The 12,056-nt window shown below is 44.4% G+C and overlaps 1 long non-coding RNA gene across 5 annotated transcripts in view; it reads right to left on the bottom strand.

Annotated features, from left to right (window-relative positions):
• The window catches only part of LOC135361589 (uncharacterized), a 178,371-nt gene that overhangs the window by 143,854 nt on the left and 22,461 nt on the right, over positions 1–12,056 (bottom strand). For all 5 annotated transcript variants that reach the window (XR_010405069.1, XR_010405068.1, XR_010405067.1 and 2 more), the window contains exon 2: positions 911–975. This is a non-coding gene — a long non-coding RNA (uncharacterized LOC135361589). The remainder of the gene's footprint in view (positions 1–910; positions 976–12,056) is intronic.

The raw sequence follows: 12,056 nt of genomic DNA, 5'->3' as shown, positions 1-12,056 counted from the left end.
CTGAACACGCCAGCATATGCAACTTTTCAAGTCCCAACATCTGTTCTCTGCAATTCTAGACAGAAGTAGAACATAGCAGCAAGAGGACTCTGCAATAAACAAAAAGGGCCTTGAACTCCTGAGGCCTTTCCTCTGTGGCAGGCAGCAACGGAGAAGTCAGACGCAGAAGGCGAAGCTTGAATCCACCCTTTGTGTCCATGGCTACATTAACTGGACTCACTAAAAAAACTGGCTCCATAAAAACATTTAGATTAAAGGCCTAGTCTGTCACATTTTGAGATATTGCAAGTTGTCCTCACTTACCTAACCACGCTTAACTCTGGAGAATGGGGAGGGGGACATGGGGACGATGGTGACAGGCAAAGGTAATGGCTGAAACATTTGATTGACCTTTATGTTTGAGAGTTTTCATGGTAATGGATGCCAAGAAAAGAGCAAGTCTGTTTTCCATCCCCTTTCCCTCAGGAAACTCCTTGGGTGAGTCCTGTGCAGTTACTCATTTGATCAAACAAACATTTGTTCTCTGCCAGGCACTGAGCGTGAATAGGACAGGATATGCCACGTCAGCGACTGGGAACTCCGCTGTGGTGGTTTTCAAGCAGCCCCTTGAGTCAAGACTCCCCACAGTTCTTTACTTCTCACATTTGTCCCTGATGGCCACCCTGCCCCAACACGAAAGTTGGGACATCAGCCTTCAGGGAGGAAACACACCATTTGCCCAACTGTGCAAGTGCAGTGAAAGACACGCACGAAGAGTGGATGACATTTCATCACCATGCATGAGTGCCCCACAGCCTTCAGCTTGCCCCTTTCCATTGCCTTGGAAGAGGGGTGCTGTCTTGCCCCCCACTTCTTCCCACAGCCCCATCACCATTCCCATTCACCACCCACGTAGGCTCTTGCCACTCACCTTTCCATATTCATTCCCTAAGCCTTCTTCCAATAAGCTTCGTGTCCACTGGCATTTCCCCTTTTCTGCAAAAAATGAAGGGCACGGTGATTGTGACATGTTCTGAAGAGATTTGCTTTACCAAGAAAGTGGTGAAACCAGGCGCCTACGAGGAAATCAGAGTGAGTCACTCAGGGCTCTTAGCCTTTGCCTCGAGGGCTGTTGAACTCAAGCCCTGCAGCATTCTGCTCAACGACGAGCCCAGTTGGCCCAGCTGCAGGCCTGACAGGGTCACTCCCTAAGCAGGAGGTTATGTGGAAAAACATTAGCCAAACAGGGTCAAACTGAATCCCATGGTCTTTGTTGATATAATTTGAGAAAATGACCAACTACTGACAGGATGAAGAGTCAAGTCTAACGTATCTCATTGGATTGTAGCAGGAAAGTAAACAATTCTTAGAAAAATGATTCTAACTCCTCTGCCTCAGCAAATGTAGGAGAGAGAAAAAAGAAAGAAACATGGGCAGCTCTCACCATTTTCAATATAATGCAGAGACTAATGAACCAATTTCTACCCGATGGTACACGGCTGGATTGAAAGTTTGGCAAATGAATGAGAAACAAACCAGAGTCACTATCATCCACCTGGGAGTGACTGCAGGGGACAGAAGCTAGTAGAAACTTCTGTTTCTACCTAGCACCAGAATCGATCATGTTTTAAACACCGTTGTTAGTGATAAAGCAAAAGCTAAGACACAGAGGTGAAACTGGGCCCGACCAGAGAGTGAGGTGTGAGCCTTCATTCATGCTGAGACTCTGCCAGGATACCGCTTCCTCTTTTCTAAAAGGCAGTAAAACTCCCCCTCCTCCATGAAGCCCTCAAGGACTTCACCCATCCACACCTCCTCTTCCGAATTCCTAGAGCACCTACTTTCTTTTATGCCTCATAACATGGAGCATTTTCAGATTTTCTTTGACACTGTTCTCTGGTTGGTGTCAGGCCTATTTTCCTCTATCTCATGACTTCAAACAAGAAATCTACATTATTTTATTTTTATCTTTTTTGGCTCTCCCACACAGCCTGGTTTGGAGCTGAACATATCAAAAGCATCTAGTGCTTTCTGGGGAGGTAATTTTGATAAGAGTTTTCCTAAGAGCCACTGCCCATGGAAGAACAAGGACAGTTGATGGCTTATTTCCATTAATTTGGGGGTGGGGGGACTCGGGTAAGCACATCTGCTTGGACTGCATTTTCTTTCTTTTTTTTTTTTTTTTTAAGATTTTATTTATTTACTTGACAGAGAGAGACAGCGCGAGAGGGAACACAAGCAGGGCAAGCAGGAGAGGGAGAAGCAGGCTCCCCCCTGAGCAGGGAGCCTGATGTGGGGCCTGATCCCAGGACCCTGGGATCATGACCTAAGCCGAAGGCAGATGCTTAACGACTGAGCCACCCAGGCGCCCCTGAGTTTTCTTTTAAGCCGAAGCCTTGGATAACCCATCAAACCTGGCATTTCTTGGTGTTCTTCTTATGTCTCTTCTGTCACTCACCCATTACCAAGGCCCAAGGTCCAAGCAGGTGACATGTGCAACAAACGAAGAACACCCAATAGTGAAGAGCCCATTCTCGTCAAGCTCATAAATGCACACATCCAGACATGAATGGTTTGTCCATTTTTCACCAAATCTGGAGCCCATTTTGCTACTCTTGGGTATGAACACTGGCTCATAGGGGGCAAACGTGATCAGCCTCATCCAAGCAAAACCTCATCTTTCCAACACATGGTAGGGCTGAGTGGCCTGTGGACAAGGTTGTTTTCTCATGCACATTTGCCTCAGCAGAAAAGGCGCGATCCTTTGGTAAGAAAGGGAGAAAGGTTATTTATGCTGGGATTTTAAGGCCGGGGTTCTAATCAGTGAGGCTTAACGTAAAGAGAGTGAGTAACTGTCCTGTTTGCCTGAGACTGGTGGGGTTTCCTGAGACCAGGGAACTTCCACGCTAAAAGCAGGAAATTCCTCGCAAGCTGGGACTAGCACTGCCTAGATTCCAAAAGTCAGCTTTCTCTGCTTGTAGACCTACATCTCCCAATTCCCCTGACCTGCTTGTTACATGTAAAGCCAAAGACCAGGGGTGCCAGGGAACCCCCAAACCTATTTCCTTGGGATTGCTGTCAGATTGCGCTCCCAGGCCAGTTGCTCTCTAGAGACACTATCATCAATCTATCATTCCTTTCGTCTTCAGAGATTTCACCCTCCAATGTGAATGTCGGTCCTGACCTTCACCCTCAACTTGTCTTCCACTCTAACTGTCCATCTGTCTTCATCCTCTACCCCATTGGCTTCTTAAGTTCAACAAAAACTACACCAAATTCAATGTAACCTCATCAACCTATTTTTTTCCTTCTTTAGCATCTCATATTTACAATAATGGCTCTGCCATCCTTGCAGACTTTCACCTAGACTTCAGATTCCTCTTTTCACAGCCTCCTTCCCCCAGGATGCCTCCAAAGACTAGTCGTGTTCCAAAGCCTGTGAGTAGGCAGTTCTCCAGCTGACCGCCATCTTTCTAGTCCTTCAATTGCTGTGGTCCCAGCCAGTAGAACTGTCTCCCCTTGCCCTATGTTTCTCTCCCCTCCCACCCTAAACCCACCCATGGCTCTGATCAGGTCATTCCTCCCCTAAACACTTAGAACAGGCTCTCCTTCATCATAACATGCCCAAGACCCACACACCCTTCAGACCCCAAATGGTACCTTCCCTGTGAAGCATCATCTGCCCCTATAGAAAGTAATGTCTCTTGTGCCTGAAGTCCTCGAGCCCTTGACTCTTCCATACTCCATATGATTATCTCTAGACATTTTTATCTTCCCTTTTAAACCAAAGTCCCTGCAAGCAAAAATTGTACGTCATTCACCGTTTTATCCCCACTCACGATAATACATAAATAGATAAATAAAACCCAAGTAAGGTTGAACCTGAGGCTGACTCCCTTGCATGGATGCTGTTGTTTGATTCCCAAATGCCGCTTCTACCTCCCTGTGTCTTCTGACCACTCTACTCTACTTCTCCCCATGCTAGTCCCCCAGAGGCAAAGCCCTGAGAGCTGGGGGGGGGGGGGGGGGGGCTGTGCAGCCACTCCCCTGTCCTTACTGCAAGCCTTATCACTGTAGGATTCCTAACTGCCTTGGCAGGCCAGCAGGGCTCAGCTGAAGGGACTTTACCCCCTGCAGAATTGTGAAACAGAGATTCCTTTGAGGTACAACCTGAATTCTTTCCCTGCCCTCTGTCTTCACCTTCATAATTAGCACACTTTTCCAGCAGAGGCCCGACGCTGCACTTCATTTTGCCCTCTCTTCCACATCCCCTGGGCAGCTGTGGCCCTGCGTTTGCCTGTTTCCTGACCCAAGAAACAAAGACATGTGTTAAACTGTCTCAACATGTAATTATTTTCGATAGGGGAAATAAAGGGGTTGGCCTAAGGCATTGCTGTCTGGAGGAGGCATTTTTCCATATTCTTGTCAACTCACCCATCATGGAGTACACATTCAGAGGTTCAGAGGAGGGGAGAATCTGAACTTGTCCTTGGCTCTTTTTTTTCCCCTCCTCATCCCCTCTCCCCCCCAACCCCACCTGTTGCAGCATTTCCTGGTTTGCCTCTGAAGCCTCCAAACCCACACGTTATAGGGCTGGTACGCATCGTCAGGAGACATGCCTCTGCTGAGAAGCTCCCAGAACCCTTTAGACAAAGGAACAGAGCTGCAGCCCTTGCCACAACCGCAGGGCAAGCGGACCCCTCTCTGCAGCCATGCCCAAGTCTCCTTGCAGGAATCCTACCTTTCACTCAATCCATGCTCATCAAGCACTCACCATGTAGCTGCTCTGTGGCTACTGGTCGTACTGGAGAGTGATACTCCAAACAGCCAGGAATGAGGGAGACAGGGGCATGGTGTGGGCTCCAGCCAGAGTGCTGGAGCTGGGTTTTGTGAGGCACTGTTGTCGCTAGATTACTCCATTTGTTGCTAAATTGTGGGAACGTCCAAGGCTTTCCAGAGGAGTGACCAGAGCACCTGGGGCCGGGTGGGGGTGAGGAGGGCACTCAGAGGCTTCATGGACCAGTTATTTGCCTACGGGTATGGAATTCGCCCAGCAGTTTAATAACTGGTAGGGCCATACCAGTGTAAGCCCACTGAATATGAAGAGTCTTTGATAGAGTAATGTACAAAATTGAAGGGGGCCTTTTACCTCATGGATCTCACAGTAGAATGCAGGAGATGGATAGTACTGTGGATAGTACTGTGGTCTGAGTGTTTGTGTCATCCCCAATTCATGTACTTGGGCCCTAACCCCCAAAGTTTCTGGTGTTAGGAGGTGGGGTCTTTGGGAGGTGATGAGGGCATGAGAGTGGGACCCTCATGGATGGGATTAGTGCTCCTATAAAAGAGACTCCCTAGAACCTTCTATCATGTGAGGACACAGCAGGAAGTGTCTGACCAGGAAGAGGGTCCTAACTAGAACCTGACCATGCCAGCATGCTGATCTTGGACTTCTAGTCCAGAACTGTGAGCACTAAATGTTGTTTATAAGCAACCCAGGCTGTGATATTTTGTTATAAAAGCCCAAATGGACTAAGACAGACAGTAACCAAATATTCATATGAAAAAAATATAAGATCCCAGTTGGATTAAAAATTACCAAACATAAAACTGTGTCTGTAAATAACATTATAAAGATAGGTATTCAATGAAGTGAGAGCATGCAATAGTAGAAGTTGACCACTTCAGATTCATCAGGGAAGGCTTCTCTGAGGAAGCAAGTCAATGAGGGAATACGAGAGTGTTCTGAACAGAGCGACAGCCTATGCAAAAGTCCTGTGGTGAGGAGAAGGCAGATGTGGCTAGAGGAGAGAGAAGAAAAGAGAGTGATTGAAGGGGAAGAAGGAAGGTATATGGGGACCAATGTGGAGCCTTGAGTTCCATCTATCCCAGGAATAATGGCTTGTCAGTAAGTGATTTAAAGCAGTGGCATTATCAGATTAACATTTTCATGTTGACTGCTGCCTGGAAACTGGCTGCACCTGGAGCAGGAGGTTGGTGGTAGACCTTTCACTGGTTCACACCAAGGACCCCGAAGGTCCTATGTATGCAGTGTTTTCTGAGGGGCGCTCATCTCTCATCCCAGGAAGAAAGGACTCCCTTCCATAAGGCAAGGCTCTGACAGGTTTCTCATGTCAATGAAAATAAAATGCAGCAGAGAGAAGAGCACATAGTGATTTAAAAAAGATGCTCTCAACTTCCTCCTTAATTGTTAGAAACTACAATATATTGAGTGCCCACCCTGACAGCCGAGTGCCCGGCTGCACATTGCTATCCACGCCTCCTCACTGTTCAGAATGACTCAGCTGGGGAGGCGTTATCATCTCCGTTGTACACCTGAGACCATCAACACTCGGAGACTTCTAACTGGCCAAGGAGTCGACAGCCCCGGAGTAAAGCCCAGGCCTTCCTGACTCCTGCACTTTGGCTTGTACCCAGTAATGGTTATTAAGTGTGAACACGTGGTTGGCTCCATGACAGGTGCCAGGCCCCTGGAGCTTCCTACGATGCCATCTTGCCCAGAAGGAAAACAGTCTCATGGAGGACAGGGTCACACGTTTACACAGCTGAGTCCAGTACAGTGTGACATGGGCTTGGACAGCACACATTAAAGCCTTATATGGCATTTTTCTTCACGAAGGAGCAGGGATTTTCTATTTAGTATTGCCCTCGGCTCAGTGGCCCCAGAAGGCTAGCTTTCTTGTCTGACGGATGTGTGCCAGGTGTTGTGCTAAGGGCTTTAACATACTCGTTTAGTGTAATCCTCAAAGCAACCTACAATACAAGCTACAATATTGTCTACATTGTACAGACTGAGAAACTGAGGCTCACATCAGCTGAGAAAAATCCCTAGGATCACAAAGAACTAAGATAGACAAATAACTCTCAAAGGGAGAGCAAACTAATACCGAAGATGGGTAACTCTAAATCTCCACAAAGCCAGAGATATGTTCTGAAATGGAAAACCAACCCCAGGCTGATGCAAGACACAGAGTGTTAAAACTAACCCTAAACACCCCAACCACAGGAGTCTGACTGCAAAACAGGTTAGCTTCCCAGAGTCAGGCTCTCGGGGCAAACTGTTCCTAATTCTTGGAGTTGTTTTGACATTAAAATGTGAAAGTTCTTAAAAGAAGGAGGGGGATAGAGGCTCCAAGGTATGTTAAAATAATCTGTGGCGAAACAGAGAAAGTTTAATATTCATTAAGGGGTTTTCATTTCAAATGATTGTTTTACCATACTGATGTCTAAATTGAGGAGCAGGGAGAAGAGGAAGAATCTCTTACTTAATCCCTTTCCTGAATTTTCCACAGAGAATACACAGCAGAGGTCCTCCTGTGAAAGCTGGGGTCTGTGGCTGCTGAGACCGTCCCGAGGTCTTCCGGCTGCTCGTCCACACCCCGGGGGGGCCAAGCCGGCTTTGCCAGGGGTCAGTGTGCTAACCCCTGCCATGTCTCCGGCACTTACTTAGGGATCCCTTGCATCTATCTACTCCCAGAAGCAGAGTTTTGCCCAGATTATATCTTCATTATTTCATCTTTAAATCCAAAGAACAAATGTTGGACTCCAAAATCCTAGGAAATATCTGAAACCCGACCCAGCAAATCTCCATAAATTAAGTAATGTTCAGCCTCAAGTACAAGTTGGCATTTCCAAAAGTTAGAAGGGTGTGTATATCCAAGGAGCAGTCTGGAATGAAAGCTCTGTGCTCTGGCTTCCAGGATCTACCTTGCTAGCAGGAGCTTTCAGGGTCCTTGGCCTTGGGGTGGGGGTGGGTGAGGGGGCATCCAGGGGTGGGGGCTGGTCCTCTCTGAGCTGAAATTAATCTTTTCACTCACTACCTTCAGGGCAGGCTTTCTGCTGGTTTCCTGGGAGGACACTTAACATGCTCAAAGGCTTGCCTGCCCTGAAATTGATTTATTCATTCAGACATTTAATCATGAATTCTTCAACAATTTTTTTAAACACATATGCCAGGCATGAAGCTAGATACAGTGATGGTACCGCAGTGAGCATGCAGTCTCCAGAATTTTAGCCTTCAGATTTATTCACTATTTCATCATTATTGCATCTATACATATTGCCCAGGGGAAGACTTATTAGAATACATTACTACATCAGCATCAACTGATGTATCAGTGCCCTGGAAACACTCACTGGTTGATTAGTTTCACTGGGGGAGAACACTTGCAGAAAAGCTTTGGAGGCAAGAGGGGAAGGGAGGGGAGGGGAGGGGAGGGGAGGGGAGAGGCTGAACAGCACAGAACAGGCCAGGGCAGACTCGACTAAGCCTGGCAAAGGTCAGGGACACCTGAGGGCACTGTCACCAGGAAGGTGGATGTCACCAAATCCAAGACAGGAAAAGACAAATGAGGGGGAGCTGGAGAATCCAAAAAATACATATGCCCTTAAAATTTTGCTGAGGTAGATAGGCCATATCCCTCATTCACTCAAAAACACCAACTATGGAATAATAAGGCACATGCTGGGCACTGGAGGCTACAAAACACCAAAAGTGGGGCGCCTGGGGGACTCAGTCAGTTAAGCAACCAGCTCTTGATTTCAGCTCAGGTCATGATCTCAGGGTCCCAAGATCAAGCCCAGGTGGGGCTCCACGCTCAGCTGGGAGTCTGCTTGAGATTCTCTCTCTCCTTCTGTCCCTCCCCCGCTCACGCTCACACACACACAGTCTCTCTCAAATAATAAATAAATCATAAAAAAAAAAAAACTACAGACCAAAAGTGTTAGTTTCCCACACCCAGGGTGTTCCCCACAAAGCAAGCTACCAGAGCCACAAAAATGTGAATCACAAGAGAAGCAATTGATCAAAGTCGTCTCTCACTTGAGATAGTGCAAAAATTCTCTTTTTCTTCTTTTGCCTCAGATTCCCCCTTCTGCCCCCCCAACCCCCCCACATGAACTCAATCTCTACACCTGTGTTATCTGGAAAATGGCCTGCAAGGGTCGGGTTCAAACTGACATTCATTCATTTTTTTCTTATACTATCTTTGACAAGTTTTGATATCAAGTTTTGCTGGACTCATGGAAAAGGTTGATAAGTGTTCTGCCTTTTCTATTCTGGGAAGACTGTGATCCAGTGCTCTCCCTCTTAGCCAGAAATAGATGTTCCTCTCTTTTCTTTTCCCATACACACCTTACCTTTGACAGGAGAACATACTAAACTATAAGAGGTAAGTTGGCTGAGATAATACCAACTTCAAGGACCTGGAACACCCTCAAAATGTTAACTTAGTAAGATGTGTACTAGCTTTGCGTTGTAAGCCCTGCATACACATTGTGTGTGAGTACACTTTATCCTTAATAGTAATGTGTGTGTGTATCCTTAATATAATGTGTGACTTAAAATATAACACTGTATTTTATTACAAATATTGTTATATAGCATTGCCAAACCTATCACTGTCTTTGACCAGTATCAATACCCTTGAGTTACGTGAGATACACACACTATTTTTAACCCTGCTCGACTGTATTCAAGTAGACCTTCAATATAGACTAGTGGTAGTCTGATTACATGTAGAATTACTTTATGCTTAGAGCCAAGAACCCATTTCAGTATAAATGCTGGCTAATGCTCAGTTTCTAATGCAAATTAATTCTTTCAGATATTGTTGCCATTGCTAATTTTCTTGGTAAGGGTGCTTTGCTGGTTCTTTTCTATTAAAACAAAGTAAAGTTTAGAATACAGTTAATCACAGTACATGGCAATGAATAAGTGACCAGTAAACACTTGTTGAACTTATCAATAAAATAGTGAATGACTAGATGGGGCGCCTGGGTGGCTCAGTCTGTTAAAGCATCTGACTCTTGATTTTGGCTCAGGTCATGATCCCGGCGTTGTGAGATTGAGCCCCTCATCGGTCTCCACACTGAGCATGGAGCCTGCTTAAGATTCTCTCTCTCTTTCTCCCTCTTCCCCTCCCTACTCTCTCTCTAAAAAATAAAATAAAATAAGAATGACTGGAAAGTTACCCATCCTCTAAAACAAGAGTTGGCAAACTTCAGTCCATGGACCATATCGAGCTCACTCTCTGCTGAAGGAAACGTGTATTGGACACAACTATACTCATCTGTTTGCATATTCTCTTACAGAGTTGAATGTCTTCTGCTTTCAGGGTAGAATAGCTGCAACAGAAACCATATGGCCCCCACAAGCCTGAAATATTTACTATCTGGTCCTTTATAGGAAAAGAGGGCCAACCTCTGATCTCACACACGATATTCACTAAATAATTGGAGAAGAGCCAGAATGCATCGGCCCACCCCCCAGAAGGTCTATGCACATGAAATCTCCTCCAGTTTACTGTCTAAGGAATAAAGGATATGCCAGAGGTGAGGATGCCAGTGACAAAAAAATGACTCTGAATTCTTTCTTGAGGAGGTATGGTCAAGTCTATTGTCAAAGGTCATCATGTGAAGGGCCAAGTCTCTGCAGCTGACAGTCTTCTGAATCAGTCTATATGGTCCAGCTTTTCCCCTTTTCCTCAGGGGTTTCGGTTAGGTCTTTTCCTGAATTTCAGTATTTTCACTGTCACTTTTTTCAGTAACAAGACTTCACTGAACTCAAATAAAATAGTGGCAAAGTGGATGTTAAGATGATCGTGAAAATTCAACAGATGCCTGGACCCTAAGAAAGAGCTTCTTAGATGCAGCCACCCTAATTTCTCTCTTCTTGATATGAAGAATCCCTGATTCTTGAGCCAAATTGATCAGCTATTCAAGTGCAGCAGTGTGGAAATTCTACAATGCTGTAAAATGCCTCCAGAACATTTGTTGTCAATGTCCATTATACTTTCTCCCTCTTAAGAAAAATACTCTTTTTAGTAAGAATTCTAGTGTCACTACTTTGCCATAACACTAAACTATAAAGCCATTTGCAGAAACCCAGAACTTACTATTTAAACATAACTGTGGAATAATGCTAATTCTCCCCACATGATGTGGTACATATAGAATATCAAGATGTCATAAAAAAACAAATGGTAAAATCTGAATCTATTCTGAAAAAGAAAAAAAGAAATAAAAACAAGGTAGCCATGACAGATAATACTATATCAGTCTCTGGTAGCCAACAAAACTTACCAATTAACAATCCCTTTTTTGGTGGGAAATGGGGTGGGTTTTTTGGTTTTTTTTTTTCTCATTCAATATAATGTTTTCCTAACCATCATGTTAAATAGAATGACAGATTTTTAGTAATACACTGTATAGTCTCAAAAGACAATTATATGTAGGAGCACAAGAATAGAGAATAATTAGGCATGTGAATAGAGAATATTTGACCAAAATAATCCAGAGTCAGACAATATTTACTAAGTACTCATTGTTTTCTAAAGACTATATTGGTGACCTGAGAAAAACTGCACAAAGAAAGACTAACTAGCATATTTCACTTCAAGCAAATATGTATTATAATTCAGACATGTACTACAGATAAAATAGTGAGTTTTATTTTTCTTTGAAAAACATTTCTTTCTAAAATGATTTACTATATTCCTTGTTTAGAAAAATGAGCAACACTTTTATATTACTTTTTGATTCAACTCATAAAATTTTTCCTTTCACCTTTTTTGGATATTTTATGCATTAGGAAAATAGTAGACCCTAAAATACCTTTGAACTCGCAGTTTCAGAGAAAGGAAGAAGAAAAACATTAGGAAGAGTATTTACTTTTGCAGGCTGCAAGCAAGTCTGGCTCTCAGAACAAAAGGGAGTAATGGAAGGGATGTGGAGCATTAGTATAAAAGAAAAAATTCCTGGATCCTAGACCTGGTGATATTGAATACATCTACTAACATCCAAGCCTCAGGAGCTTGATCTGGACAAAAGAATAGAAACATACGACCCTGCCTATTTCAGAGAACTCCCAAAGGTCTCATATCCAAACACCATCGTGATGGGGATTGAGATTTTAACATATGCATTTGGGGTGGAAGTGAGAAATACAAACATTCAATCCATAGAAAATATTAAGAAAAAAACTACCAAATAGGCCTCCGGGGCCTTTCAAATCATATTAGATAGAGTGATTTATTTCATTTACTTATGCCTGAGGC

The sequence above is a fragment of the Mirounga angustirostris genome, unplaced genomic scaffold (genome assembly GCF_029215605.1).
Source record: "Mirounga angustirostris isolate CCGP_5_RB_7025 unplaced genomic scaffold, mMirAng1.0.hap1 SCAF_9, whole genome shotgun sequence".
NCBI lineage: Eukaryota > Metazoa > Chordata > Mammalia > Carnivora > Phocidae > Mirounga > Mirounga angustirostris.
Note: the sequence above shows the minus strand (reverse complement) of the source record. Positions and strands in the feature narration are given on the sequence as shown.